This window comes from Haemorhous mexicanus, chromosome 1 (genome assembly GCF_027477595.1).
Source record: "Haemorhous mexicanus isolate bHaeMex1 chromosome 1, bHaeMex1.pri, whole genome shotgun sequence".
In the NCBI taxonomy this organism is placed as follows: Eukaryota; Metazoa; Chordata; class Aves; order Passeriformes; family Fringillidae; genus Haemorhous; species Haemorhous mexicanus.
Window position 1 is genome coordinate 38,668,251 of NC_082341.1, and position 27,108 is coordinate 38,695,358.

Sequence of the window (27,108 nt, forward strand, 5' to 3'; positions counted from 1 at the left end):
GCCTAGATGGGGTACCAAGCAAGTAGAGGAAGAAAAGCTGGTAATTCTGACATGGAGACAGGGGTTCTTTTCACCCCTTTCTTCCCTGTCTACTGCTCCTAGCACTGGTCTTGAAATGTAATCTCTTGCGCTTTGACCAACCAACAATTTTCATATTCTTAGTCACAGTTCGGATTTTTTAATTTAAATTAAATTTAACTTGTATTAAATTAAATTTACCTTGTGATTTTAAATCACAAGTTTCACAAAAGCTGTTGTAACATTTTAAACAGCATTTCTTTTGAGAAGAACCAAACAGCCAGTGAGATGGCCAACCACAGCATGGATCCCACAACCTGCCCTGCAACTTTTCTAAATTACAGACACACTTCTGAATTAGGGTCGCATATAACCTGCAATTCTGCAAGGTCCTCCTCCTTTTCTGGCTGAGTGCTGATTGTTAAGATCACTGAAAAGGCACCGAGTAGCTTTAGCTGCCAATGTTCCTAATAAGAGAGATTGCACTTCTTCCCTGACAATCCACAAACCTTAAAATACTACCAAAAAGAAAAGGAAAAGATCAGTGCAATCATAGCACTTCAACTAGAATAAAAACTCCTTTAGGGCACTTTAACTTCCAGTCTGAAGCTTAAAGGGAAAATTAAATACAATCTAAAATGTCACACAGTGCTTATAAGATTACATATGCTTACTTTAGGCAAATACCACTGAATCCTGTTTTTTGCTGTATCTTGCTTTATATTATTGCATATGTTTAACTAAGGAAAAATATTACACCTAAATAAGGAAATACTTCAATGTATTTTCCTTCCTCCTTTCCATGATGGAAATGCCCCATATTCCCAATGTTGTTACACTAGAGTTAAAATAGGTCAAAGGCATTTAGTGTTCAAAACCAGGACATATCACTAATACCAAAAATGATCATGGAAGAGGGGGCTTCAGTAGCTGCCTACCCCTTATTCCACCAAAGTTTTATCGTTCTATAATGCACAGCTGCTGGTGCTTTACACAGCTTAATTCCTATCAAGCACTCCCAGGGTGGTAATACCATCACACATGGACCAAAGCCTGGGAAGTAAATCACCTTGTTAAAATTTAAAAAATCCTCACTTTTTGCAGTAACCTTTTACCAATACTTTCAGTCAATACAGACAAGGTCAGTAACAGATGTATACAGACAGTGTGTGTGTGTGTGTGTGTTTATATACATATATTTATATTTGCAGTCTTTTCTTGTTTAATTCTTGTTTTACACTCTATTATTTTTCAAAATCCTGCCTGAATTCTTTGCCGTTTAATCTCTTCTTGTTAGGAAAAAAAAAAGACTAAATAAGGAGCAGTACACAAAAGGGAATGCAGTGTTCTAGGACTGGGCTGTATGAGCTAAAGGAAAATGGTACAAAACTGAGAAGAGCAAAACTGAGAAGAGCTGGGATAGCTGTAGCATGATATCATGACCTCTGTTTACAGTCACAAACTACATCAGCAAAGTGACAGTGTTCTGAGTGACCCTGCATTGCTTAATTTTCATTACTATACCTGTCTTCACTTTACTGATTCTAGTAATTTCCTCCAATTTGATAACAGTCTAACCAAACACATACCTCTACACGTCCAAGCAGAAAACCCAATTTTACTGTCAACACAGCCAGATCAAAGCAGCTAACCTGTTGTGGAAACAGCATGGCCAACACCCTAATAATGCCCCAATTTCTTCTGTTAACCAAAGAGATAAAATTATTCTTAATTAACAATGTGTAATTCAGCAGAAATAGAACTTGAACATAAGTGCTGAAAGAAAGTGAAATTCATTAACTCGAAAATACAATGCATTTACTCCCAGAAATTCAGCCACTGATCTACAAAATGTTCAGAAGATACAAAAATACGTGCTATGCTGCACATCCAGAGATAATAGGACAGTACAGCATCTTAATTCAGTAGGTTTTGCTCTATTTGTTGAATTACATAATGTTGATTAGAGGACATTAGCTTGGATTACAAAGAGAAGAGCATTAATTGCATTCAATATCAATACCACTGGCTAACTGACATATAGGAGTATAAGGAGCCTTGAGTTTTCACGAACTTTCACCAAGTTTTTCATAAAGATATCAGTAAATATCCAACAATGAGATTCCACATTATAACAGAAAAAGAAAAAAAAGAACAAAACCAAAACCTAAGGTAAGGGTCTGAAGAAAAATACATAAGAGCATGGTATAAATTAAATCGCCAAATCAAGATATTAGACGTGCCATATACACAGATGCAGATGGCTGGGTATACTGATTCCAAATTTAGCACTGTAGATAAAATTACTTCCATCTTAAAAACACCCTGTAAGCAGATAATTTTGCTCAGAAAACTGTTGCGCTTTGGAAAACAGCAAGCTTGTATCACCTACCTTCATTTTTGCCTTTCTCGATTCTCCAGCCGTAATAGCCACTGAAGACAATCTCATTAAGTTTCATTTTTGAGTCCTGACCCCAATTTCAAACATTGCAGGAAGAAATGCATTTATTTAACACATGTAATGCTGACCCAATTTCAAAAATCATTGTTGGGATCATTGCTTTTTCTTTCTGACCTTTCACTTCTGGGCACTACTTAAGGTCATAATCTGCCTGTAATATTCACTGAGACTTTTTCACATGGAAATGAGGCAGTAATTCCACCCCTATGATATTATTAAAAAGGTATCTTGTTCACCACTAGGAACATCATGGCAGAAAACACATCCAAGTAAACTAACAGTATAATGCCACAAAGACTGCTGGCATCTGCTGGCTATAACTTAGCTCAGATTTGCTATGCTGAGACAGAATATAAAAGGTGTGACACCAGACATCATATTTTCTGACTCAAAATGTATCCACCAAAAAAAATGCAGAAAGCGTGCAACAAACACGAATCCCCAAAGATTATCCTCAATACAGATAAGCTGAGAAGTTAAGCCACTAAATTCTAACTTCTGATCTGTCCATCTGCTTTCCCCACTTTGTCCTGCTCTCCATATGGGAAAACAGGTGAGGTCTTGAATTACTCATATGTAGCTCTGTAGTTTTGCCCACACCCTTCTTCCTGTTACACCATCACCCAAGTGTTGTGAAATCTGGAGCTCCTAACAGAGATTGCAGATCTTAACTTCACACAGCAATAGGTAAAGCTCAGTCCTATTCTATCACATGCCTTGCAACATCTGCCAGGTTGAATCTCTCAAATTCTTCCTGCCTAATGCTCTTTCTGGGTTTAAATATTTCTTCTCTTAAAGAAGAGAAAAACCCTACATTGAGGTTTCCACAATCCTAATTTGCAAACTGTTTCAAGCTCTTTTAGATTAGATTACCTTCCAAAGCAAACAGAGTAGTGCCATATTACTCTCGTGTCCCAAACACAGACCTTCTTAAGTCTGTACAGGGCTCACACTGCCTTTGCTTCTTTCAGCTGCCCATGTTCATATAGACAGCTTTCACTGACTCCAGGAGACCTTTGAAAAAGTACGGGATGTTCCACCCTTCCAGAGCTATTTAAAGGAGTGAGACCTAAAGAAATATTGACAAGATTAGGCATGATGTATAAGGAAGCACTTAGCAAGAAAACATTAGAAAAGAAAATCAGCCTGTAGATTTGATCTTGTAGATCTGGGCTTCAGTGGTAAAAGTCTCCCTTTACATATCTTTCTTGCACCATCAAATAATTAATTCAGATACAAACTTGTGATCATCAAAACAGACTACAGCTATATTTATACAGACACATTTTGAAGAGGCTGAGGTCAAGTTAATTTGGCTTGGAGTTGAACTTCACAAAGAGGAGTCCAAGCTTTTTGTCTTATTGCACACTGTGTTTGCACAGCCAGCAAGCAACCCTGTCAGCAATCCAATTCCCCTTTTCCTTCTATCTCCACCATAAATTGCTGATAAACCTTCCTGCTAGTCCTAAGATGAGGAAATAAACTATGTTAAACTATGTTAAAATAAAACTATGTTAAAAATGACATTTTTTCCAGGAAAAAGGCAGCCTGCACTGTTATTGTAAAACACAGGGTCAAACTAATGTGAACTTAGATTATAGGCATGAATTTCTAGCTGCCATTAGTGGATGAGCTCTATCTATGAGCAAAGGTAAAGAGATGTCTGGTACACTCCTGGCTGCCAGCCAGTGTCCACACTGGTCCCCACAGGGCTGCCTCGTGAGCAGGTGTAGCAGTAATGGGAGAGGGAAGATTGCTTGAGTTCAGGTTTTGTGGCTGCAATTCTGCCACTTTCTTGCTTTCAGAACTTGGGTTTCTTGCTAGAGAGACAAGTAACCCTAGAAAGAGACTTCTGAAAATGCATTGGGAGCCAAACTGGACAGCAAAGTTTGAGGGAGACAGGAGGGCAAAGGTTCACAGAGTAGTCTGCTTATGTAAATTTAGCTCTTTACATTTACATTCGTATGAGCAAAGTATAATCAGAAAATTACTACTAAACAGCAGGCAAGTTCTGGCTCCTTTTTAATCCTATGATTCTTTCTCTGGGATCAAAGGCAATGATCCTGAGAATTGGCCTCTTACGTGAAAGGTGAGAGCATGAATTCTCTTTCTAAGTTTTAAGTAAGCTCATAACTCTGATCTGTGCATGGAAAATGCATTTAGAGCACCTTTTAAAGTTACAGAGGTGCTTCAGTTGTTTGTGAAGACAGAAGCAATATGATTTGCTCTGTTAATTTGGTATAATTCATAATTTCTTTTTTTTTTTTACTCTCCTGAACTTATTATGGGCAAGCCTGGCAGACCAGCTTAATTTGAAACTTTCCATTAAATGATTCTACCTTAAATCATTTTGTATTTCACTCAGCTTTATCAAAGAGAACTGCAATTCTCTTTCAAAACGTTTTCAGAAAGTTTCAGTCAAGGAAGGCCTGAGGCTGGAGAGGACCTCTGCAGACTGTCCATTCCACCACCATGCTCAGTTGAGCAGGGTCACCTGCAGCAGGTTTCCCCGGACCATGTCCACCTGTTTTTTAAGTATCCCCAAGGATGGAGATGTCACAATGCCTCTGGGCAACCTGTAAAGAGTCGTGCTATTTCTGCAGAAGTAGCAAAGGAAATGTTTGGGGTTGGGCTTTTTTCTATATGCAAAATTTTATATTCTTTTTCTTTCAGCTACTTGAATTCTATTTCTTGGAAGAGAACCTGTAACTTGGCAAGAAAGGACCTTATGACAAGGATGAATGTCATCAATGTGAAAATAAAAGTCTAGTCAAAAATGGAAAGTGGGGGAGAGGGGCTTGCCTAAGTTTATTTGTGCTTCACAAACATTTCTCATAGTATTCGGGGGGCAAAAAAAAAGTTTCATCTAGATTCTGGAATTTACAATCTATCAGGTATTTCAGAAGATGTTAAGACACCTGAAAACAGAAGGGAGCACGCTCTATATACGAATGGTTTTCCATGTACATGGTTCCATGCAAGGAAAGTGGCACTGAAGAGAAGCCACTGCAGAGCCAAAGCAAGGAGACTTACCCATGTCACTGCAAGCAGCATGGAGAGATGAGGACAGCTCGCTCAGGGAACTGCTCTATAGAGACAGTATGACCAGAGCCCTTCCTCCCTTGGGAATTATAGAATCTAGCACTTTCCTTTCCCCAGGTTATGCTATTCCCATTCATGCCTAACCTCCAAGCACAGAAAGCACTTCCCAAATCTAAGAGAGTGCTTTGATATGAGGTCTGTTGAAGAGATAACAGTAGAAGATCCTTCTGCCTTGCAAAACACGCTCCCACCATCCACCCACTGGAAAGTCATGGCCAGAATGGCTGCAAGCGCATTCCCCGCATCCTACCGTGAGAGTGGCACCGGGTGAGATTCATCTTCCCTGGGCAGAGGATGAAAGCACACAGGCTTCCTAGGAGGCCTGACTATCAGAGCAGTCTCTGGGTTCTCCCAGAGTTCAATGCAAATGAAGACAGCTGCCATCAAGATGGTATCTTGTGCAACAACCTACTCGGCAAGAAAGAAGGCTTCATGCATTTTGGAGGCTACAGAGGCTGTCACCATTTTTGTCCAAGTCTCACAGGACGGGGCAGTGCTCACATACACAGCCAGCAGAACTGCCAGGTAGGGCTGCCAGGGAGGGAAATGCCAAATGGCAGTGGGACTGGGGACAAAAAAAACCCCAAATAACTTATTACTCATTAATGCAAAAAGTCAAGAAGGCAAAAGCACAGGTTCTGGCCAACAAAACAGCAAGTGGAACAAGAACTGGAGCAACTGACAGGACGTTCTAAGGGGAAAGAAGGTCAAGGATGCTATCTCCATGCATAAGACCCTTCAAAAACATGAAATGTCTCTAGCATCCCTCTTCCATTTCTAGCAAAGGAGAAAAGTGTGAAGTGTCTGAGGCATGAGACTAGGGGCAGGGAAAACAGGAGAAGCAAGAGAAATAAAGATAGCTAAACAGTTTGCACCAATTAAATACAAAGTGGGGTAATCAGGTTAGATACCTTCATGGTGCAGAGGTGATTTTCAACTGAAATTCACAACCAGTGAAAAATTACTGTTACATATGTGTAATGTACAGGCAAGGACCACACGCTCACAATATTCTACATAAACAACTGCATTCCCTGTGATCTGATCCCAAGCTTCCTGCTTTCAAATAAAGTTAAGAGGAGGTGTAGTTTTCAAGGATGACAAATATTACATAGAGCTAAACACCCTGAAAAGCGAAGTAATACCATCCATGGACTCTAAAGCTTAGCTTACCTGCATATATTCAAAGATGCCTGAATTAAAGCTGCACATCAAACCCTAATTCTGGTATTTCTTCTTTCTTTAACCTTAATAATCAGAAACTTCTGCAGTTAAATAGTTGATCCAAGTCCTCTGGCCCAAGCTGTTTTATTCTGGTCACATAGAGAATTTGAATAAAATAAATCACTTCAGTAAGTCACATCAGTGAACTGGGCACAACACAAAATACATGCAGTTCAGCACTGCACAGGAAGTACTCTCTGTTCCAGACACAATTTTCTCTGTATTTTTAGAAATAAAATTATACTTTAATATTTAATGAAGTAATTATTTTGCTTTAAAAATTAAATTTGTCACAAATACTCTGCAGGGGAACATTCTTTTAGTGCATATGCGTGTGCTCATGTATATTCTGAAATTACATGGATACAACCCTGTACAGACACTTTCCCTGTTTATCTAACTGGATAATGCATTTCACCTTATCTTCTTTTAATGAGAAAAAATGCAGTATGGAAAGTAAGACACCTAACTTATAAAAGAAGGCTCAAGATAAACCCTTCAATTTCCTGAACGGAGGAACACAGTTATTTTAAGCATTATACATAAATGCTACAGCTCATAATTATACTTTGAAGCACCTTGCACACAAACATGCCACATCTTTTTAAAGATGTAAGAAATATTAAAAATAAAACAGAGCCAGGGACAAGTTAATAAATCATGGGAATAAAACTATTTTAATGTAAAGCTAGAAAACAGAATAAAGTCACATGAAGGCAATCCTACCTGTCAGAAGTTTCAAGAAGGTAGGCAAATGAATCAGGAATGATTTTGTGCTAAGGGTCAGAAGAAAAAAAATGCTAAAGAAGAAATAGCTTCAATTTACTAGTGGTCATTCTTTCCACTGGTAGGAAACCAAGCAGCAGCAGCAGCAGTCCACACCTGCCAAAGTACAGCTGGGCTGGAGCACAGGGCAAGGAGCTGGCATAGCTCCTTGAATCAAGAGAATCAATGCAAAGTCATGAGTGGGAGGTCTGGAGATAACAGGATACTAAAAGGGGCCAACGTGCAAAACCAAGTCAGGTGAAGAAAGATGTGAAGGTCTACAAATGAAAATGTAAGAAATTAAAAGGCCCATAGTTCAAGAACCTTGTACAGATGTAGATAATGACAGCAAACATGACACACAACTCAAGGAAGCCAACTTGCAATGGTGATGAAAAAAGCTCTTCTTACCCACAGAAGTGTATTTTTTCTTGTGAATGTTTTGAAAATGGTTCATCCATATGCATGTCACTAAGATATCAGTTAGTGAGCAATTGTTCAAGGATCCAACTACTTATGTAGTTGACAGATACTTCTCATTTTCTTCAAAGAGCTCCTTTATTTTCCTACAGCACAGCTGTTGCAAAGCACATCTTACTGTCAAGCAACGTTGGTGCTGTACCTGTGACATGCAGCTCATGCCAACCAATTCCCATGAAGTATCCAAGAAGACACTCAAACATCAAAAATAATTAAAAAAAAAAAAATTAGCAGGTGAGCAGAATGAACTTCTGCCCGAGATAAAACAGCGTGTATGCAAACATTCAAGTGATTTGGTTCTACATGTACCAACTTCACTCCATCCAGGAGAAGACTTACACTTGGTTTGACTCTAAATACACCTGATGAGACATTGATCTTCTTGCTCTGTTTTCTACCTTACTGTTAGGCAGCTTGACAGTCAGTCCTTTTATTTCTTCCAATGGAAAAACAGAACCCTATCTTTATTGGGTTAGGTTCAGCAGAGGACACAGAACAATTCTGTAGTCTAGAATGATCACGCCGCTTTCATGCCTATAATCTAATTATAACATAAGGGTATTTTAGTGCATCAGTAAAAATTATTACAGCTTCTCTATATTTAAGATACTTGAGGATATAAAGTATTTTTTAAACTGTGGTTTAATCCATTATTCTTTCATTAGTTCACTCGTTTCACAGGATATTTAATTTCTGATAAGCTAAAATGGGTTAGAGTAAAATGAGAATTTTTATGACTAAAGGCATTCAAAATTAAATACTCAGGTTAACTTTTGTATGACAAAAAACCCATTTGCTTCCTATTTACTCCTCTCTAGTTGCAGGCTTACATGCACTTTGGCAGTGAGACCGTTCCTTGAAAAGGTTAACAACATACACAACTTTTCCAATCAGTCTTTTTGCTTGCATTGTCCCCCTACTATGATCATATTTAAATTAAGTAGTTGTGATGAACAGTGGAAACAATCTCATTCACGTGTTGTGAATTAAATGAGAGAAACAACTTATGCAAGACTAAATTACTTTATTCAGAATGTCCTCTTGGACCACATACAACTGATGGAATAACACAGAATTAAAGGAATACAATTGTTTAATCTTTACACAGAAATTTGTAGTCTGCCCTTGATTTTAATGACGAAGGTTCTCATAACACATGCATTGTTTGTTTAGTTATCCCTGTACAAGACATAAAATCCTAGCTCATCCCTAAGAAGGGAGATTATTTCTCCACTGCACCATTAATGAAAAGTTTAAAAAACACCAGCAGTAGTACTGCCACACAAGTGGCCATGTGAATTATTCTGCTAACGCTTTTGATGGGATAAATTAAGCCAAGGAGTTCCCAGGGCTAAGACTTTGTCACCCACCCAGAGGCATTCCTTCAGTTAAGCAGATAGAAGGAAAGCACCTTGGTGACTTGGCAGAATTCTGCTGTCAAACACCTGAAGAGTTACCAAACAGCTTTTATTTATTTACTTAAATGGGGCCATGCAGGAGAGAATCTAGGATTACACACATAGCCATTTCTGATATTTGGAAAGAAGGGAACGGAGATGAACTGTGGAAATATCAGGAAAATCCTTCCTGATTGATTCTCTGACGCTTTCTGACAGAGGATTCACACATTTAGATTCCGGCCATAATCTCTGCAAACCCATGACATGGATGTGCTGCCTCAGACCCTGCAGGTAGGTGGAGAGTGTCCCAGCACTATCTCCACCTTTCCTCCAGAGGCCAGATTCTCATGTGTGTTGGAAAAACCACAGGAAAAAGGACAAGATGGAGAGAAGATGGAGCTCTGCACTGCTACCCTGCACCTTGCAGTACAGCTCTGCTTTCTGCCACAACAGCCATCTCTCATTTAAGAGCAAATTAGTTGGCTGGGAAAATTAGCACTTTCCAAGTCCTAGAAGGAAATCTAAGGCATGAGGTCTCACAGTAATTGTGTTTCACCTGCCTTCCCTCATTTCAGCCTATTTACCTGAGCTTCTTTCACATGCATGTCTCTTTTGCCTTCTTCAACTTTAAGTAACAAGCAAACCCCAAATCAGTAAACCAGAATATGATGGTGGAGAGATAATGAGCTCCAGAATTTCCTTTTCCAAGGAGCCAAAATTCCTGGTCTCACCCTTCCGGTGGCAAATGAGATTCTTGCTGGAGGACGTCCTGCCTCAAATCAGGTGGGTTTTTTTGAGGTTTCATCCCTTGACTCCCTTCCAAACAGAATCAAATTTCAAGACAGGCTACACTAGACAACAAACTCTGACTAACTTCCATGATTTAAGTTTAGCAGTCTTTCTCCTCCCCACTTTCTCTTGGCTGGGGTTTTACATATAGCCAAGAGGAAAAATCCTGCTCATCATCAACAACAGGGAAGCCAGGAGAGGATATATGCCTACCACAGGTGTGTGTTATTCAGCAAGCTTCTTCACAGAACACCAGTATCTGTTATCACTAACAACTTTCTCCCCTTCACATTTGTAAGAAAAAAACCAAAAAACACAAAAGACAGCAAACAACCATTTATACCGGACAAGGGAAGTACAACATGGACAACAGAGAAAGCTTGTCTTATGATGTAAGATGTCCCACTTCTGCAAGGTCTTTGAAAAATACCTGAAGAAACCTGTCTTCAGTGTAAGCAGCCTTCAGCAAAAGCACTTTCAATTTTTCCAAAATCACCCATGTCATCCTCAGATAATAGGAAATAATCAGATAATAAAATTATTGCTGTAGCGTGTAAGAGAGCAAAGAAAAACACCACCACTTTCTACTAAGCAAAAGAACATTCTCACAGAGAGAGACAGCACACAAAAAAATTGACTTTACATAATGACTTGGATATGCAAAGAATTTCAAAAGGACTGAACAATTTGGAGTAGCCATGATGTGTTCAACACCAGCTCATACAAGACTTTATCCAAAACCAGTAAAAATCAATGGCAGATTTTCCACCAACTCTAACAGACTTTGGTTCAAGCCCTTTCAGTTCTGGAAATCAGAGTCCACAGAGTTAAAAGCAGATGAAAACCACAGCTAAATTCTGCCTTTTCCACCATGGAGCCATAAGACATTTGAATTTCCATCCAGCAGCAGCGCCCTCGGTTTCACAACTGGTACGTCAGGACTAGATTATTCCATCATTAGCAAGTAACAATGGAACACACCAGCTCATCCAAAGGTCACCAATTCAAATAAACTGGAAGAAGGCTGAGACTAATTTAAGGGTCCTGGGACTAATATGAAGGGCAATTTCATGCCAGTTGGCAGAGAAGAAAAAAAGACTTGTCAGGAAGGAAGTAGGCAAACACAGTTTCACAAAACTTTTGTTGTTATTGCACCTTAAACAGCTGTTCTATGAGAAAGTGAAGGGCTATACTTTCCAGTGATTTCCTCCAGGTTCTTCCCTTTAAAAATGGCTACACATTCAGATAGCTGTGATATTTAGAGTTCAAAGTAAGGGACAGAGCTCAAGCCTCTCTGTGAGGCAATGCAACTAACCAATGCAACTGCATTGATTATGGTAAAATCTCCTGAAAATTACCTTGTTATTACAGAAATTTCTTGTAAAAGAGCAAACCCTTTGCTCTGTTGTTTTGGTTTTTCTTCACAAATGTTTATTCAGAAGGGAACACAGGAACCAGAAAATCTAGAAAATTGTCTCAACACACAAGTAGTACTGAACTGTAAAAGGAAAACAAACCATTTTTTATAAAAATATCCAGTCTATCAATTATGCAAGCATATATTTATGACAGACTAAGTTTTGTAAATAAACGCTAAATATGTTACTATAACTAGCAGATGGCTCAGTTCGAATGCACCAACTTTGTGTTAAAATACTAAAGGGAACACGGCTTATACTGTAGGAAAAAAATGTCCCGTTTGCCTTCCTGGTCAGACCTGGTATTTATTACAGCATTTTTAACCTGTGTTTCGCCTTCCTCCATCCGGACCACAGGAGGATAAATAAGGTTTCGGGGGACCACGGGGCTACGGGGCTCCTACCACTCAGCAGAACAGGTGCGATCCTTCCATCCTACCGGCACCTCGCTGACAATTTTGCCTTTTCCTTTTTACTCGTACGCTGCCTGATCAATCCACCCACTACAAGCCTTCCTCGTCTCTATTCAGTTAACAATTAACACATTTGGCTTTTTAACTTCGCGGATTTCTGTCGTTCTTGTCGCCGCCGCTTTAGAAAGCCAAATAGAAAACTTCAATGGATAAACCCTTAACGGGGAAATACCACCTATGCTGCAAACATAAATAAATCAGGAAGCGCCGGCAGCCGCGCACGCCGCCGCTCCCCCCGCGGTGATGAATACCGGCGGTGCCGCGGCTCCCTCCCTGCCCTCCCCGCCGGGCCGCGCCGCCGCTCGCCCCCCACCACCCCCGGATGCTGCTGCTGCTGCTGCTGCTGCTGCTGCTGCGGGCGGGCGGGCGGCGCCCCGACGGGCCAGCGGAGCTCTGTCCCCGGCAGCGTTTGCGCGCCGCTGCCGCCGCTCTCCCCACCGGTGACGGCTAAATATAGTGAGCGGCCGGGGAGCGCGGCTCGGCTCCCCCGCGCTCGCCCCGCAGCTCCCCGGAGGCGCTCCGGGACGCCAACCTGCGGAGCCGGCACCCCCCGCTCACCCACGCCCGCGGTCGGGCGCGCTGCCCGCCGAGCGGCAGCCCGGTGACTCGCGGGACTTACCGGCGGAGCGCAGCGGCGCGCCTGCTCCGCGCCGCTCGCCGCCCGCCCGGGCGCGATGCGGTGCGGTGCCTCTCGCCGCGTCCCTCCCGCCAGCCGCCGTCTGGCTGCGGACGTGACCTGGATTCCCCCCGCCTGCGCCGCCGCCTCCCGCGGGGCCGCGCACACGCCGCGCCTCGCTGCGCCCCCCCGGCCCGGCCCGGCCCGGCCCGGCCCGGCCCCGCCCGCCCCGCCGCCACCGCTCACCTCCGGCCGCGGCCACCCGACCCGCCTCGCCGCGCCTCCCGCCGCCCCGAGCGACGCGCGGCGGAGCGGAGCCCAGCGCCGCGTTACGCAACGCGCCCCGCGGCCCCTCCGCGCCGCGGAGAGGGTCGCCGGTAGGCGGGCGCGGGGCGGAGGGAAACCGCGGCGGAGCCGGAGCCGAAACCGCCCCCGGCGGCCACTTGTAGCGCCGCTGGAGCCGGGATCCCCCCAGCTGCGCCTCGGCCCCGCGGGCGGTGCCCGGCAGGGCGGGCCCCGGGGCGCCGCCGGTGACCGCTTCGCCCCGGGGGCTCGGGCGGAGAGGTGCGGGCGCGGCGAGCGGCTGCGGGCGGCGGGGGAGCCGCTCCGCGGGGACCGCGGCGCTTTTCTGCTTCGAGTATTAAAATCCCCTGACCGCGGGTCGTCCTGTCAGAGGGACACGGGCACGGGAAAGGAGGAGGATTCCCCGTGGTCTGAGGCCCGAAGGCAGCGGCCCCCGCTAACAACTGTGCCGCGCCTCAGCCTCTGGAGTTAGCAGCCAGGGCAGTCGCGGCGCTGCGCAAACACGAAGTTAAAGGGCTTGTTGATGGCACGTCCTGCATCCGGCTGGGTTGTCCCGCTGTTGAGTCGCATGCTTTTCCCACGGGCTTTGACCAGGCACACCCTGCTGCGAGGCTCTATCCCAAGGGTGCGGGAAGCCTCGGTGGCTGCCGGCGGCTGGCAGTCCCCTCTCTGCAGGGATGCCCAGTCAGGACTCTCCCCTTGCCCCCCATCTCTGAGCTTGGGGAACCAAGGGGTCAGGGTGTGAGGGCAGCTAATCCATGCAGGAGTCAGGAATGAGGTAGCTGTAACCAGCACACCGGCTCTGACAGGAAAATGAAGACTGATGGGCCTCTGGGCTACAAAACCGGGGTAAATTGGGTCTCAGAAACATGATCACCCCACCTCAGGTCAGCACAAATGCTGCTCCTTGCTCTTAGCAAGGCAAGCAGGTCTGGGAGGCTGTAGGTTTCCTGGCCTTCAGTCACGCTCAGAAGAATGTTCTCAGAAAAAAATGACAGTACATCCCCACCACCCATCTCTAATTCATGAGACAGGGAAAGCGAGGAAGAAGTACCCAGAGTCTCATTAGCAGCTATCAGCTTGAGCGAGTAAGATGGCGTCTGAAGTAACAGGCGTGAAAGCAATAGCTACTTGAAAGAATAAGATCAGTTTGTTTTTCCTTTAGGAATTACAGGAATATTAAAGCCTTCTTGCAGTTATAAATCATTTAATGCAAATCATTTAATCCAAACAGAATTTTTACAGGCTCATGAGGCTCAGTCATTTTGCCAAGAGTGAGTCATGTACAAATAAAATGAAACCAACAAAGAAAAGAGCTCTCATACCATGTGTATGTGGGTGATCCTTTGAAAAACTTGTAATTATTTTTTTAACTCTACCACAGCCAGGAAGACAGGTTTGTAAAGCAAGAGCAAACCTTGATAGCTGTAGCCCATCCAGATGTACTTCTTCCTTCCCTTGTCAGGCTAACGACAGCAGTGTATCAACAGTCCCTCAAACATTGTGATTTCAAACCCAGTTGTGTGTTGACATACTAAGGAAGCAAAAAAATTTCAAAAAAATGAAAATAATGTTAAGTGATTAATACTTAGTAAAAGATTGCAGTAGGCAGTTAATCCCTTGCTTACGGGTTAGTTAAGGACTTGAGTTAGACTTCATTCTTCACTCCCCATGTCATAAATATGTGCTGCTAAACACAGAGCGCAGCATGAGCCAGTGGGGTGGTGATGCATTGCTCTGAAATGACTAAAATGCAGGGACACAAAGCCATGTGACGGTGAGAATGGGAGCCGTAAAATGTGTCATCATCCCCATCGAATGAAACTGACACAGAACACCGTTCACTGATGGCAAGAGCAAATATTTGTGGATACTGGAGAGGTACGGCTTCCTCTGATATTCTGATTCCAATTCCCTGCATCTTTTGGAATTGATATGTCAAAGTATTTTGAAGTGTTCCTCTAGGCACCTGCTTTGCATGAGGACAGATGCTCCTGGGTCCTCATATGACCACAGTTTCCCTTCAATCTGCTTAGGCAGAAGATGATACTTGCATATGAACTGTAAGTCCCCAGATTTGGGAAATCCAGGACCTTAAGCCCTCTGCAACTTTCACTATCAATGCCTCCCCCACCCTGTGCCTGAAACACCACTCCTGTCTGGCTCAAGGAAAGGTCCTGTTATTCTCTTTGAGTTTCAGGGATGTGCTGTGACTACCATGCATTCACATAAATGCTTTTCCTATGCCTGGAATAAGGGTTCAGTACAACTGCAGGACATGTCAAAGAGCCTCCAAAATCCTGCAGTATCTGTGCTGTCTGACCCGGAGCAGGCACTAAAGAGAGAGGGAGGAGCAGAGGAGGCAGCACATAGTTTGTACCAGGACAGTGATGACAGCATTTTCCTCCTCTCTGAGAAGCAAAGTTCAGGTCATGTACAGACACAATTTCCAACTGCATCAGCCTGTGACTTAGTTCACAAATGCAGGAGCCAGAAACTTCCCCTCAGTCATAAAGTGACCTAACACTGACCTCATCAAATGCCTGATAGCTGGTCCAGGTGTGCCTAGGATGTATCCAGCTCTGAGATAAACTGGAAGGGAACCTGTACGCCTTTTGGGCATAAGGCTCTTGTCAATGAAACCATATTCTTTCTTTTGCATTTTAACACAAAACATTAGCTTGGTACTTTGGTGGATTTCAGCTTTTTATCCTTTATTGCTCTCAATTTACTTTTGCCCCTAAGAAATTTTTGTCTGGCTTTCACACCTCAGGGCTGGGCAGGCAGGGGAGAGCTTTAGTTTCTTTGGGCTTTCTAAGGGTAATGGACATTGTGCATCTGACATGAGCTACCAGATTTCCTTGTTACTGGTTGGTTTGTTTTGCTCTACAGATCTTTGATTTTAGAGTGGTTGTTTGGCACATCAGTTCTGATGCAAATGACTTTGTGTTTTTCTCAGAAGTACTACACACCTCACCTGTTCCATTTTTAATTTGTTTGTACACAAGCAGGCAGAGAGCACGGGCAATTAAATATGAGCTAAGCTGAATCACTGACCACCTAGCACACATTATCTGGTGGGCAGGGGACCCTCTAATCACTTTCTGAAGGAGGGTCTTAAAAGAGATATGGGGTTTATTTGCAATTTCCCAGGCCTCTTACTTCCTGAGTACTACAGTACACAAGGACACGGTGATTAAAGATGAAAACAATCACAGTACAGCAGTTTCAAAATTACTCCAGTCTGCTGATTAAATGAAAACTTCACCTTTTGGCAGACAAAGAGAATCCAAAACATTTTGTTTTAAAAGTGTTAAAAGGAATGTGAAAATCAGGAAGCATACATGCCCCTTTTCATTTTTAGACTACCAGAGTGAGTCAGCACAGCAGGAAAGCATCCTGTTGAGTCCCTCTTTAAATGATGGATAAGCAGTGCTTAAACACACAACAAAACTGATGGACAGTGCGTGACTACAATGACTTTAGATTAATTTCCATTTATTATTAATGCTAACTGAGGCCAATCTTCTCTAAAGGCCATGAAACACTTCAAAACATTTTGGTGTTAACTGAAGGTATTTGGCCAACATCCTCTAGTCTTTGTCTGGGGCAAATATCCATTTCCTAGGGAAAAAAAATATAGAAAATAAACCAGTAGAACTATATACTCTTTCTTTTCCTCTTCATTTTCCATTTTCCAATACAGTGTAATATATGTCTGCTTCAAGATTTCTGGGGAATATAAAAATAACCTAATGTAATAATACTTTGCTTTTGTACATAGATCCAATTCCATCCTACCACCAGAATTCAAGGGGAACCAGAGCGGACGTTTGAGAACTGAAGAGAAATGAATGAAAATTGAGACAAATAGGAAAGAAAAATAAATAACAAGAAGGAAAGCAAAAGAGAGAGAAAACAAATCTGGACTCACACTCTAACCTCCAACACACAGTTCATATCCATTTTCGATCTGTCATGAAAAAACACAGCAGGGAATTTTTTTGAAGTTATGCAGGGTTGCACATGACACAGGAAATTAGTGCTCAGTCCACAAAACCAAATGAACACAGGCAAAAAAATCTGAACTGAAAGAAAACAGTAAGATTAAATTATTTAAAAAAAAATATTTTATGTTTCTAAAAAATTATTTTGTTTCTAAATTGCAGCAAGAAAGTATTGGGAAAAATAGGTCTCAGCTCTCCTAGACAGAAGCCAGCTTCCAGACTAAACAGGAATTTGTGTATGTTCTCCTTTTTATTGCAAAAGCTCTTTTACTTAAAAAGGCTATTTGGACTGTTATCAAAGGATGATGTGGAGGTTCAAGAAAGTTCAAAACAGATCAGACAATTTATGGTCGACAAGCCCATCAATGGCCAATAAACATGATGATGCAATCCAGTGAAATTTCTGGTTTAGGAAATTCCCATATCCTCTGACTGCCAGAAGTTAGGAAATCCTACACTTTTTCTATTTCTTCCAGTCTTTTTGCAAGCATCCTCTACTCATCAGCCAGGGGCAACTGGGCTAGATGGGTTACTGGAGTAAACAAAACCAGTAGTTCATTCTTCTTATTCTCTATACAGATCATCAAGACCATTCTTGTCCTAGTGCCATCTGTGATGATTTTTTTAATGAGTCATGACTCCAAATTTCATGACAGTGGACCTTAGTTTGTATTTTCCAAAAATACATATCAGAAGCAACTTGAAATTAATAAATTAATTTTAATGCAAAAAGTAGATGACAAATGACAGGTTTCAGTAGCTCAGATCTGTAGCTTTTCCATCATGGCAAATGGGATGGTCAGGGAGCACACTAGCAATGACAGCCCATCAGGCAAGAAGAAATAGCATTTAACTAGCCTGCAGTAAAGCCTCTAGTTTGAAGTGGTTGTGGCAGCACCAAAGGCTTCCCTTTCAGCAGTGGACAAGGGACATCTCTTTTGAGAAGAATCAAACGAAGAGTGAACACAGCTGGGAGAGAAGGTGGAGGGGGAAGATGTGTAGATGTCCTATTGAAACCAGATCCCTTGTCCCAAACCACATCGGTTTCAGTTAAAAGATTAGGGCTTGGAAAGGCTCCTTCAGTTGGAATAATTATAACTGGGTTACTCTGAGGCAAAGCTAAAACACACTGGGGAGAGTCTTGATTTTGGAGGCCTGACAGAAGCAAGAGCTTTGCAAGTTCTCTCTTTCCTAATCCAAGACCATATGGAGCTCAACTACCAGGTGGGTGGGTGTATTAATTGAGGGATCGTGCAGCTCGTCCTATTCTAAACCAACTTGTTCTTCGTAAGCAATCATTACTATGGAAAAGAGAGCAAGAAACATAGACATGCTGGGAAACAACCTCCACCTTAGAGTAAAAATAACAAAATCTAGGAATTGAGATTCAATCTCTCTACTAAGTTCAGAACAGAGAGTAGAAGCCTGCTATCTCTACTCTGGAGAGGATGAGGTCATCTACTCATTTCAGTAAGTAAAAACATTCAAAATAATGCTCTATAATGTTCCCATTCATTCTCCACTGTTGCTTTAGCAGTATTTTGCTAAGCTTTATTTTAGAAGGTCCAACACACGCAACAAATGAGATCACATTACCATCTTCATCCTGAATCCATTCATAGCTGGATTTCTGGATTATTTTGGAAATATGCACAGAGTTTTCATGGAAGTATTTTGGTTCCTAAATTCTCTTGAGAGAACTGGAACAGAAATATTACCCTGGTGCTAGCAGAAATGCTTTAATGGATAGCGCTATAATTCTATTAGTTTAGAATGGGTTGCCATTTTTTTGCCCCAAGCGTAGCACACAGTGTAGTATATATACCTGCTCAGTGTAAAATGCAGTGCTGGTAGATTTTCAACAGTCATATTTCAGTAAATGCCAAATTAAACTCAGTTTGCCTGACATACAAGAGGAAAATGTCCTCTGAGTGTGATTATGGGCTTCATGTTGCGATATTTATGCTAATAGTGTCTGCAAAAGAAGCAGTTCCCTCCCCTAAAAAACCTGATCTGTCAGGAATCCCAGAAGGTACTTTGGAGGCCAGCTTGAAAAATCCCTCTGTAGGAAGAAGAAAGAAGAGTCCCACTTTAGTCAAAACTCTGGCTTTTCAAGTGACCTTCAAGCACTGCAGCAGAGTGGCAGTGTTACCTGGTGTGCATAAAGCTTTGCAGAGGGAAGTGCCTCAGTAAAAGCTCTTGCTTGACTTCTAAAGAATAAATATAGCAACTCATGGCATAGCTATGCATAGCATAGCATAGCATAGCATGGCATTGCAGTGCTACACTTTTTTTTAGATACCCGGTCAGCTGAAACCCAATAACATGAAGATTAAAAACTTGCTTATGACCCAAATACAATGAGAAGTGGTATGGAAACACCTACACACCTACAGGTCCTTCCTGATGTGCTCAGACCCACGGCTATGAACTCCTGGAACAAATTAGAAACTAGCACTTCTGTAATAGCTGGGTATCTCATTTCTTTAGGATACATCTGAATGAGCAAAACATGAACAAACAAGCAATGGATGAGACAGATAAGTTGCTAATTCCAACATGCAGGAGCCTCCTGCTTGTTAACTTATTCACCCTAGTCAGTCCTCTGACTGTAGAAAAAACAATCCACCAAATCTGTACTTGTGCACTAGGGAAACAAACAAATTATAAATGCACAGAGACAGGCTGAACCACTTGCTTTTAAATTATCTTTATGAAAACGAGACCTTGGGGAGGAGCTGGGATGATTAGAAACTGATGATGGCATACACTACCAGCTTTTCCTTCCTCCAAACATATCACTTCATGCCTTTAAATTCACTAGGTCTTCAGACACACCAAGAGCGGTTACTTGTTTTTTCTAAAGACTTTTAGAAAGCTGCTACTTAAACTTCAAGCACTGTGAAAAGGAAATAAACATTTCAGGAAATCTTACCTGTTTAAACCACTCTTTAATAGTCTAATGATTTTTTAAAAACAACAATTCGAATTTTGCCAAAAGTATCACTACAAGCCAGAATTAAAGTGCTTCCCCACCCTGATGATAGAATTACTGAAATAACATAATAATAACCTGAAGGGAGGAAATTATTAAAAAAAAAAAAAAAAAAAGTGCCTTTACTGTTCACTATAGCAAAGTTTTTCATCATTCAACATTGAAAATGTCCACTAATAAAATAGAATTCATTTGTTTTATAACAATTCTGGTGCAAAATCTTCTTTTTGAACCTCTAATTGATCCGCCAAATGAGCTTTATTAATCATTGATGGAAAACTGGCAAAATCCTACCCTGTACTTTGGCAACCTTTCAAAATGTCCAATTAGGTCAAATCAAGAAAGTCCCAGAAACCAATTACAGCAGCACTTCTAAGCCAAAAAATCTCATTGTACTCTGAAACAACTGCAACATTATAGAAAAAAACAAAACAAAACAAAATCCAAAACCCCTCAGTGTTGCTCTGGTTATGCACCTGAATTACCACCTCCATAGAAACGTGCCAGACAGCCACTCCTTGAACTGCATCAATTAATGATATTTGCTCACAAATTTTATTTATCAGCGCCATAAATGTCACCAAGCAGTTCACCACAAGGAACAGTGCCAGCCAGCTCCTTACTCTGTCAAGCGAACACTTGCTCCCCCTCAGCATTTTTATGTGCAAATCATCTCCAGTGCTCTGATTGCACGTGCATACAACATCTCCGCCTTTTTTATGAGTTTGGTGTGTTCTGTATCTCACCTGCGTGTTTGCACATTAACAACTATGTTGACAATGCGATAAAAATAATCTTGGCGGCAAGAACAATAGCGACCTTTATCTAACTTCTCAAGAATGTGATCTTTGCTTCGGCAGAACTTCTGCACGTACAGCCCTATGGTGCTGGTGGGCTGTTTGAGGTGTGTTTTGCTGCCAATCCTAATCCCACCTCCCACAGTTAAGAATTAATTAGGACTTGAAGATGCCAGAGGGAGGCAAAACAAACAAAAATAGCATTTTAATTAACTGCAAACAATAATTAAGATTTTGCATTATGCTTAGCATCTGTATATTTCTGGACTTACTGCGTGGCTCTGAACCTAATGAGATCATCCATCTAAATCCCAGAGGACTGGACAGATCTCAGATCCTAAGTACATCTCCTGTAATATCTCAAAACAGTAAATAACTCATTCATCCTTACTGTGAAGACCAGTAATTAAATTTTTAAAAAACATCACTGTAAATGAACTTAAATCCATATAACCTGGACAGAGTAAGGGAGAACAAAACATGCACAGATATAGTAAGCAGAGTCTAAGTTTCAAATTCCATTTCATAACATGGTGGTCCCTACTTTACCATAGTTAGTTATTTAGTTGGGTTTTATTTATTTATTTATTTACTTACTTACTTAATTATTTACAGTCCCCTTCTACTTTTTTATTAACCTGCCATTATCCCAACAAAATTAGAAAGGTGGTGTTATGTGACATATTTTTGCCTAAGTCATAGGAGTTATTTACAACATTTTCCACTCCAATGCTCTTTAATTGCAATGTTGAGACTCAGAACCCTCTAAAAGTCCTCCTATGCATTTTAGCTACTCAGTTTTCTTTGTCATTTGATCTTCCACTGGCTAGTTTACAAACAGGATCTCTGCACTTTATCTCAACACCAAGTATTACATTACCTCGACTCGTGCCTGACACAGTTACCTGCCATTCAGAAATCAAACCTCTTAACAAAAATCTCCTTACCTTCACCAGGAGAACAGGTAAAGTTCCTGTAGTTTCACTTTACCATGTTTTTGATCAAGGTTAACCACCAGGACCTAGTCATACAGAAGAGAGTCAAGGGCTTCTCTTGCGTATGTCTCTAGGAAGCTAAAGGAAAACACCTCTCTGAAGTAACCATGTGGCTTTTTTGTTCTGTTGTTTTCCAAAAACAGCTAGACCAAACCCCCTAACATGTATTAACTATGGCTAAAAACTTAATTCACCTAAGAAGGGGACAGAACTCATATAATGTAGCCCCAGTATCTCATTTGAATTATAGACACTATATGTCAGACAAGTGCATCATATTAGCTAATATGTTGAAAGTTTTGTGCTGATCCTTTTCTTCCTCCCATTATTGGTTTATTAGTCCATTAATATAAAAACCAGGAAATGTTTGGAAGATCCTGCCTATCTCTATCTGTCTTTCAGACTAAGTTCCATAGGTTCCTTGGGTTTCATAAGTTCCATGTGCTCTCCCTTGCATTTTGCTAAACTTGCAGGGACAGAACTGATTGGGAATTATATTATTGTTTTCCCCTCCATAGCACATTTTTTGAAATGCAAATGGAATAATTGTAATGGAAGTGTTAAGAATGTCATAAAAACAGTAAAAACAAACTGGTCCATATTCAGAAAGCCAAGGTCAGACCTAAGTGTTAAGTTTGTGTGAGAAGGTATCCTAATGTAAGATAACTTTTGTTAGAATGACTGCCATTATTTAAGTCTGATTGCAAATGGGGCTGAATTGCTTTGTTAACCTGGAAAGGTCAGGGATTTTAGTCTGTTTTTCTCTAATTTTATTTATGTAATGCCTTTTCTTTAGCTGTCTATATTCTCATAACTGCACCACATTGTTACATTTGTCCTTCTACAAAAGCTTTCCTTCCTTTTTATTCATGGTTTGTTTTGGGGTTTTTTTCTGTTACGGTGTCAAACACCCCATTAAAAATTCCACATTTCCTTCGGGTAGATGAAGAAATTAGTTGCCTCCTTTCTTTACATAAAATGCTGGTCTGTCATGGCCTAGAAAGCCCAGCTTGGTACAGGATAGTTATTAGGCTGTTCCTGGTCTGCAGGACATCCTGTAACACAACCTACCTCATAGCTGTGTACGTGCTGCTGTACAAGAGCGGCTGAACCTCAGCCCTTATCACAGTTGCCCCTTCTAGCTGGTAAACTTTCCAGGAAATCACATCACAATCTTTTGCCTTTCTTTCAGGTGTATATAAAATCTGCATTTTCTGTAAGTAGCTTTGGTTTTCAATGCTCCATAAGGGAGTTTCGGGTCTTCCTCCTTAACTTTCTTGGCCTTTCTTCTGACATCCCCTGCCAGGGCAGATACATCATCATGTATCAGCTGTTTTCCTGCTCAGTCCTTTTTCTGGAAGTGCAGCCCATAGTACATTTAGGAATGTCTCATGTTTCTCTGAAGTATCTTCACGTACCAAGAAGATAAAATGGTAAAGTCTCAGGGTCTGGGGTTCTAGCTTTATCTGCCATCCACTTAGCAAAATGAGCTCACAATTCCCTAGGACAGCAGTGTGGCATCCTTCCCTCCCATATAAAAGTCTCCAGAAACACCTGTAGCAGTTCAGCTATCTACTTATGCTCTGATTCCACTCTCTATTCCTAATCCTTTTCCACAATTTCCACAATTTTTCTGCAAGCTACCTCTTTTTGTGTCTTATTTGGGTTGATCTCCAGATTGTGACAATTTGTGTGGTGAAAATTAATGCAATTTATCTCCTGCATTTCAGCTTCCTTCTGAGTAATACTATCCCATGTCCTTTTTGTTTGTTTCTCTTAAGCTAGTCAACTTACTTCGATATTACTTTCTAAAATGTTTATATTACCTGGAGAACTTCAATTTCTTTCTAATAGCAAGTTTCCATCATTACCAAAGACATTTCTTTTAACTTTTTCTCCTGGCCCTTTCTTTTTCTCAAAACTTTTTCATTGCTGCTTTTTCCATGAAAACAAAGTATTGTTGTATTAGCAGGTTCCCTTTCTTTCTTTCTTTCTTTCTGCTAGGCCTCATTTTTTAAGAGATTTCCTTTTTAAATCTGAGACAATATGTCTTTCTTCATTTCCCTAATAAATCCTGATACCATTTCCCAAGCCTTTTTTCCTAACAATGCCTTCTCATTTATTCTGTTCAAGTTTTATCTCAACTGCTCAGTATAAATTTATATTAAATCTGTCTATTTTCAGTTTATGTTTATTGATTCAATGAGAAAGGCCAAGACCTTAATCTTTTGTAGCCAAGTATGCTGTTGTGCCTTAAATCATTAAGCAAGTCTTACCCCTTTTGGCAAATTTGCCTGCATAGATTGACGCTGTGAACTTTTTTTAACGATACACAGCATCTTTCTGTTTTCCTTTGCCACTGGTTTAGTGCCTCAGTACCCTTAAGTATTTTCTTTCAGGTATATTTTCTGGGGGGAAAGAACAATCTTTAAGGTGGGAAAGAACTGTGATTTGATTATCGGATATGTTCTGCAAGAGCTTGCTTTTTGTTGAGGCTCTTTCCGCTTTTCACCGCCTCCTGACTGCCCCAGGGCACAACTGCTCCATGCTGCATGACCAGCAAGAGCGAACTCCTGCGACGGCAGCGATCCCTTCGCCGCGTGTTTTGCCGCTGTCTTGGTGAGAGAAAGCCCTATCCCTAAAGGACGAAGATTTTGCTATGACAGACATGCAAGACAGAGAGACAGGACATGCACTCTCTTCTTCCCCTCAGCTCTGCCACCTGTTGCTGCAGGACTTAAGTTACTCCATATTCCTTTTCCCACATAATATTCTGTGTTAGTTTGTTTACATCACTACAGCAGAAGCATCCCACAGAGCACCCTATGCAACTCTGTTTTTTTGCACGAGGTGCATTGACTTAGGCCAGTAGCACCCTTTAAAAAAATGATCCACAAGTACGATTAGCAAACAGCCTTACTACACTAGCAGAGAGGTTCTTACAGCTTGTTCCAATTTGTCAGCCGGTCACAGAGTGCAGTCTGGAATGATAACACGCGGCCGCTGCCATCTGTGACCCGAACTCCCTAGGGTTTCCCAGACATCTCCCATGCTGCCATCCCAGCTGAGCTCAGCGCTCCCACACGCGCCGCGCAGGGAAAGCGCCTGAATTCCCTACGGAGCAGCCCGGCCCCTCCTGCGAGGTCTGAGCAGTTCCCAGGGGTGGAATGAACTCTGCAGAAGCAGCAAACACGACGTAGCCCTTCCTGGAGCCTATTTTCTTCCCGTGTAGCCAGTAAATACGTCTGGCAAAACGCAGGGCCGGGAGACACTCAGCAGCTGACGCTGCCCTTGAAGCTCTAGCCCGGTCCTGGCCGGCGCGGGCAGCCCGGGGCCGGCAGGGGAGCCCCGGCAGGTCTGGGAAGAGGAGGGAGCGGCATTGCCCGGGCGGCGGCACACCGGGGCCTCCCCGCCCCGGCGGCAGGCCGGGCCCGGGCTGCGGGGGCGGTCGGCGGCGCCGCTCCCGCCCGGCGCCGCTCCATCCCTGCCGTGCGCGGCCGCCCCGGCGCAGCGCCGGCAGCGGAGCGCCGCCCGGACCCCCGCCCGGCCCGCCTGCGGAACCCCCGCTCGGGCTTCCCGCCCCACACGCCGGCCCGGGGCAGCTCCCCCCGGCCCCGTCCCTTCGGCCGGCGGGGAGAGCGTGCGGGGCGGCCTCCGGGGGAGCGGGGAGGGACGCGGCGAGTCTCACCTGCCACAGGCGAGCGCCGAGCGGGAGGCGCCGGGGCGGCTGCGGCGCTTCCTGCGGCGGGAGGCGGGCGCTGTCCCCGGGTGACCCCGCGGGGGGGCGGCTGCGGGACGCGGGGCCGGGGGGGCCGGGCAGGCGGGCGGGCGGCTCTCCCTGCGGAGGGAGGCAGCCGGGAGCGGAGCGGGGCGGAGTGGAGCAGAGCGGGCAGCGCCGGGGCCGAGGGAGCGCTGCGGAGCTGCGCGCCGGGATGGCGTGGAGCGCTGGGCACAGCGCAGGGTCCCGGAGCTCCTCACGCCTCTCCTGAGCGCTTCTGCCGGCTCGGCAGGGGACGGGACCTTCAGCGCCCCTGTCGCTCGGCGGAGGGAGGCCCCAGCGCCCTGCGCAGGGCCACCTCTCCGCGGGAACGCACCCTTTCTGCACGGCCAGAACCGCCGGCGAACGAATTGTGTTAAGTCCGGCGGGCTGGAGCGGTGCGGGCGGTGCTGTGGTTAGCGGCGAAGTGCCGAGGCAGCGCTCAGGGCTGTCGCCGCTCGGCGCCGAGCCGCGCTCCGCAGAGCCGCCCAGCAGGGCAGCCGCGGGTTGCGTAAGAGCGGCCGCTGCGCCCGGGCTCGTTGGAGGTGGTTTTGCAAACACGTCGTGGACACTGCAATCTGTCTTACAGATTGCAAAGAAGCTTGTTTGTTGTGTTTTTTTGTTTTTTTTTTTTTTTTTAAAGTTTTTTTCCTTCTCACCCCTGTTCACCAGTGGCCAGGTGTGGAGGCTGACCTACGGATCTGCTAAAATAGACATCCGTTTCGTTTACACCTTTTCAATGTCTTGCTTCTTTCTGGTTTTCACGTCTCTACGGACAATTTTTACATTTGATTAAGTATAAAAGGAAATAAAAAGACACAAGGACGTAGTTTAGGTGGCACAGTGCTGCCTGCATTATAAGTGTAGAAATAAGAGAAGCACCCACAGGACTCCTACTAGGGGATACAATAATTTGACTAGACAGCCTCATAATATCGCAGCTGAGACGGGAGAGTAAAAGGATTAAAGCCCCATCCCAGTTAGTATTTAAGCTTCTAGAGCACAGTTACTCTATAATGTGATTTTGCTCTGAAAATGGGATAGCACGTGCTGATTGTGTATCAGTGCTTTCTGCATCATGTTTCTGCTCAGCTAATATGTAGATGTTGCCAGTGAATTACAATCCTACAAAGCCAGTTGGGATTTTCTTTTCAAGTAATAAAACAACTATTTAAGTTCAGCATGTTGAAATACATTAAAATATAACTTCTATACACAGTTCAGTGTTTTCAAGTCTTCACTAAAGGAGAAGAGTACTTTTTACTCAAAAAAAGTATAAATCCTCATAATCCAGGTGAAATGTGCCATGTATTTAAACAAACATGAATTTGGTCCTGAGTCCTGGCAGCGCACTGCTACAGGGTCTACCCATATCATGTCTGTGGATCAAATTCAGAACCCACTGTAATGATCAGCTGTCTAGAAAAGTTTCAATGTATTCTAGAGACCTGAAGAAGGACAGTTCTTACTCTAGAGAGAAAAAAGTAATGTACTTTAAAATATCTAGG

General features: G+C 43.0%; 1 protein-coding gene and 1 long non-coding RNA gene across 7 annotated transcripts in view; both read right to left on the reverse strand.

The window, feature by feature from the left end:
- The window catches only part of THRB (thyroid hormone receptor beta), a 154,905-nt gene extending 141,859 nt beyond the window's left edge, over positions 1-13,046 (reverse strand). The window contains exon 1 of one of the 6 annotated variants that reach the window (XM_059846306.1): positions 12,993-13,046. The gene's annotated coding sequence lies outside the window, so the exon portion shown is untranslated. Of the gene's footprint in view, positions 1-12,749; positions 12,801-12,992 lie in introns of those variants that run through there. The other 5 variants (XM_059846360.1, XM_059846344.1, XM_059846316.1 and 2 more) reach the window with 5 other exon arrangements.
- Positions 13,047-14,236: 1,190 nt separating this feature from the next.
- On the reverse strand, positions 14,237-25,205 carry LOC132327305 (uncharacterized). The gene is made up of 2 exons (XR_009486514.1): positions 16,984-25,205; positions 14,237-16,673 (listed from the first exon to the last, which is right to left on the reverse strand). It is a non-coding gene; the product is annotated as an uncharacterized LOC132327305 (long non-coding RNA).
- Between the last annotated feature and the right edge of the window lie 1,903 nt (positions 25,206-27,108).